This window comes from Eptesicus fuscus, chromosome 5 (genome assembly GCF_027574615.1).
Source record: "Eptesicus fuscus isolate TK198812 chromosome 5, DD_ASM_mEF_20220401, whole genome shotgun sequence".
Taxonomy (NCBI): domain Eukaryota; kingdom Metazoa; phylum Chordata; class Mammalia; order Chiroptera; family Vespertilionidae; genus Eptesicus; species Eptesicus fuscus.
Window position 1 is genome coordinate 37,393,636 of NC_072477.1, and position 4,862 is coordinate 37,398,497.

The 4,862-nt window shown below is 44.8% G+C and overlaps 1 pseudogene; it reads left to right on the forward strand.

Moving 5' to 3' along the window:
* Nucleotides 1–606: 606 nt before the first annotated feature.
* LOC103283933 (keratin, type I cytoskeletal 18-like) lies at nt 607–2,742 on the forward strand (annotated as a pseudogene).
* The last annotated feature ends 2,120 nt before the right edge of the window (nt 2,743–4,862 follow it).

The window sequence follows — 4,862 nt, forward strand, 5'->3', positions numbered from 1 at the left end:
CACACCTCATCCCCTCCGATTTCGCTGGGTGCGAGGCAACAGAACAGCCTTTAACCTCCGCCGCCATCTTTTTCAAACTTCCCGATTTGTACTTCTTAATCCCTTCATTTCAGTCAACTCTACTGAAGTCTAGCGCCGCCGGGAGGTGCACGGAAAGGGCGCCCGGGCCTCCGTCCGGTGCGCGGTGCGCGCGTCCCGCGGAACCAGGCGCACGAGGGCCGCGCGGCTGGGACGGGCGCTAGGCGGCCGCCGAGCTCCAGGCACCGCCATCGCTGTGTTCCGGACGTCGCCGCCGCGGCGTCCCTCCAATTTATACTTCTTAATCCCTTGAATTCAGTCAACTCTACTGAAGTCTAGCGCCGCCGGGAGGTGCACGGAGAGGCGTCCCCAGCGTCCCGGGCCGGGCGGCCTGCGGGGGCGGCGGAGTTGCGAAAGTTAGTGAGTTTCCCAGGGTTTCGCCCGGAATGGGGTTCAGTGCAATCGGAGCCCTGGTCTCTTTCTTTGATTTCTTAATCCCCAGCTCCTCCACTCAGCAACCAGACTGTTTCCTTTTCCATGCGGGACATGGAAAAGAGAGAAATAGCCCCCTCCCCCCCTCCCCCAATTATGGACATTAGAAGGGTGGTTATAGAACAGAATGAAAATGTTATAAATGGATTGTGTGAAAGTAAGGGAACAGCCTTTAGGTGAGGGGAAGGAATTCGAGTGCTAATACCCTCTGCTTACAGAGGGGAGATCAGTTCACTTTCTATGGAGGCTGGAACAAAAGTTGAGACTTGAGTATGTTGATTGAAGATGCAGAGGGGATGAGTAGAAGAACTAATAGTGATGTCACTATGGCAGAGAGGGAATAAATGGGCTACATTCGTGTCTTTCATGGTAGAAGGTTAAAGCTAAATGTCCAAAGTTGATTAGTAAGAAGCAGAAGTAGAAGCAGATCATTAAGAGATGTGCAGGTTTGAGAAGAACCCAAAGCAACAAAGATTGTTTAAAAGATGTTGCCTTTGAAAAGCAGAGCTGAGGGTGGAACTGTGGCTTTCCATCGAAAGAACATCTTTTCTATTTGGTCTTTTGACCATTTGTGTGTATCACTTTGATTAATTATAAGTGTGTATGTGTGTTTAAAAACACATGCTGAGCTGTAAATTACAGGAAATAAGTACCATAGAGAACATCCTGGTTCACATGAAATAAGTGCTTGTAAAGAAAACATGTGAACTCATACACAGGATTGAGTGACTTAAAACAGTGAGAGAGAGAGAATGACAAAGCAAGCGTGGGAAAATGTTAACATTTACAAGATCTCTTAGAAGGGTATATGGAAATTCTTTATGCTATTTTTGCAAATTTTCCTTAAATCTAAAATTATTTCACAATATAATAATAAAAAAAAACCAACACTGAAAAATCTAATAGCTTTTTCACTGTGGCTCAAACCTGAGTCTTGGCCTCTTACCTTCCTTCCTGAACAACAAGAGTTTCAGCACTTGTTCCAGTGTCTCCACAAACTACTGGACTGTGGGATCCTTGCAGTCACCCAGACACCAGGCCCCACAGGATAGTAGCAAGGCCAGCATCTGTGCAGGTGCTGGGGGCTCAGGCTTCCAGATCTCCTCCAGTGTGCGGGCTGGCTGGGGGTCCAGGAGCCTGGCTGCAGGGATGGCTGGGTGTCTGGCGGGCAAAGGGGACATCTAGTGAGAAGGAAACAATGCAATGCCTGAATGACCTCCTACTTGGAGAGGCCAAGGAGCCTGGAGGCTGATAATTGGAGACTGGAGAGCGACATATGGGAATACCTGGAGAAGAAGGGACCCCATGTCACAGGCTGGGAGCATTATTTTAAGATCATTGAGGACTGGAGGGCTCAGGACTTTGTAAGTTCTGTAGGCAATGTCCATATCGTTCTGTACATTGACAATGCCCGTCTTGCTGCTGATAACTTCAGAGTCAAATAAGACACAGAGCTGGCCATGCGCCAGTCTATGGAGAGTGACTCAGTGGGCTCTGAAAGGTCATTGATGACACCAATATCATTCAGCTGTGGCTGGAGACAGAGTTCAAGGCTCTCAAGGAGGAGCAGCTCTTCATGCAGAAGAACCACAGGAAAGGAGTAAATAAATGGTCTACAAAAACAGATTGCCAACTTTGGGTTGACTGCGGAGTTGGATGCCCGCAAATATCAGGACCTCAACAAGATCATGACAGACATCTGGGCCCAGTGTGATGAGCTGGCTCAGAAGAACCGAGAAGAGTTAGACAAGTACTGGTCCCAGCAGATTGAGGAGAGCACCACAGTGGTCACCTCGCAGACCGCTGAGACAGGAGCAGCTGAGATGACACTCAAGGAGCTGAGATGTATGGTCCTGGCCTTGGAGGCTGACCTGGCCTGGATGAGGAATCTGAAGGCCAGTGTGGAGAACACCCTGATGGAGGTGGAGATGCGCTATGCCATCAGATGGAACAGCTCAACAGGGTCCTGCTGCAGCTGGAGTCAGACCTGGCCCAGTCCAGGGCTGAGGGGCAGCACCAGGCCCAGGAGTAAGAGGCCCTGCAGAGCATCAAGGCCAAGCTGGAGGCTGAGAACACCACCAACCTCCTCCTGCTGGAAGGAGAAGACATCAGTCTTGGTGATGCTCTGGACAGCAGCAATTGCATGCAATCCACCCAAAAGAACACCACTGCAGGCTTGTGGATGGCAAAGTAGTGTGTGAGGTCAACAATACTAAAATTCTGAGGTGTTAAGGCAGCAGAGGTAGGGCACCCCTTGGGGAGGCCAATAAGAAGTTCAGAGATCATTGAACATTAAAAAAATAAAAAGGAAGTCCAGTAGTTGTGTTTTTTTTTTTCCTTTTCCCCATACAAGGCATTTTATAACAACAACAAAAAAAAAAAGCTTACAGTTGTTAAAATTCAACCTAGTAAATTTAAATATTTAATTGGCTTTAGTTAAGCAATTCATGAATCGGGCAGCATCCCATCTGGCAACTAGAAGGGCTCCAATGAATTATACAAAATGGAAGGACTTTATAACCAGAAAGAGGGTGGGACTAAGAAATTAAAGAGTGGATTGTTTCAGGCAAGGACACCTTCCCACAGGGGAAGGCAGAGGGTCTTATCAGGCAGATGACCTCAGTGGTGTTGATCAGGAAATTCCAGGCTGATTATGTTTCGGGGAGAGGTTGAACTGCAATTAGATCAGGTATTTAGGTTTGACACTATTGTGGGCCTGTGGTTTTCCATTTAATACATCAAATTGTGTGGAAGCAAAAGGGGTGCTGTAATAAATCATAAATTCCTAACTGGGCAGGTCATGGTGGGTAGTCACGCCCCAGGCCTGTAACTTCTTCCGCTAAAGATTTGTAAGCCAGACCTGTCCATTGTTCTTGTGCATCTTGGTGAGCACACCTTTGAAATCCCAGAAGTAATCCTCTTGTCCAGACCTATCAGGCAAGCACATAATCCTGTGAACAACCCTCTACCTTACTTTCTCCCACTTTCATGTGATCTCCCTTACTTTCCCTCCTGGAGTATTTGAGCTCTTATTTCTCAGCAAGTGTCATCAGCTTTGGCTCAGGTAAACTCATAAAAAGTCTCTGCGGGTTGGGATGTTTCTTTTGTCAACAGTACACAGGGAAACTTTTAAAAAGAGATACAGTAAATTGATAACAAGGCGGTGAGATTATGGGAGACTTTAATCTCATCAAAAACTATCATTTCTTTAATGAAGAACTGTACCATTATTACAAATATATGTTCGCTTAGTAATCACAAAAAACAACAACGATGTAATGAATGTTATAGTAAATGTCTTGCCTTTAGGGATTCAAATAAGAAATATATATTTTTTAAAAAATCAGACTTTGAGTGGTAAAGGGAATTTAAAGTGAAGAATATTTACACTTAAAACATGGAAAATTCATATACTGTTTGCTAAATGGTTTGGCAATAACTCCTGACTGTTGATTTGCCTTAAAGATCCTTGCCAGCCTACTCCCAGTGGAAAGAAAAGAAAATGTCAGGGCAAACCCATGTGCAGGAAAAATCAGGTATTTCCTGTGCTTTTCCTGATCGTCAACAATAGTTGTTGAGGATTCATTGAGGAATTACTCCTTTTTTTTTTTCAGGTTAGAAAACCCTGGGAATAAATATTTTCTGCTCTGATTACATAGCACAAAAATACCCACCCAATTGCATTCAAAGAGACTGTGGTGACCTCAGTGGATGGCTCTTTGCTCAGCATTGTAAAATCCCAAGAGAAAAACGATGTATAAACATAACATTTGCTTATTTCCCTTAAGCAAGCATAATCCTAATATTTATGGAAGGTTGCAAGGAGCCACTTGATACAGGAGCCAAGTGACCATAAATGACAGAGGAAATTCACCTGAATTAGTTCAAGATGTGTGTTGCCAGGAAACTATGTCCAGGGGCAAACAATCGTATTGATCCCTGGGAAATGGTGACACTAAGTGAACAGACAGGTGCAGCCACATAAACACCATTTAGGCTTTTTTTTTTTCTTCCCTTAGAAAGATGAAAGGCTTGCTCGTATTTTGTATTAAAACTGATAGAAAGATTTGGAGGAAAAGAAAGAATAGGAATGATTGTTTTCTCTAATCATCATATTTATTATGACACATTTACAAGGTCCTTTGCGTATATTCTTTTTAATTCTCATAACAACTTTTCCCTGTTTGCAAGTGAGGAAATTGCAGCCCAGAGAGGTTAAGCATTTCCCCAAGGTCACACAGTAAAGCATAGAGTTGGGATTTGGAACCCACCTCTGTCTGAATTCAGCAGCCTGGACTCTTTTCATCATAGCTGCCAAGTGATCATTTTGTGTGTGTGTGTGTGTGTGTGTG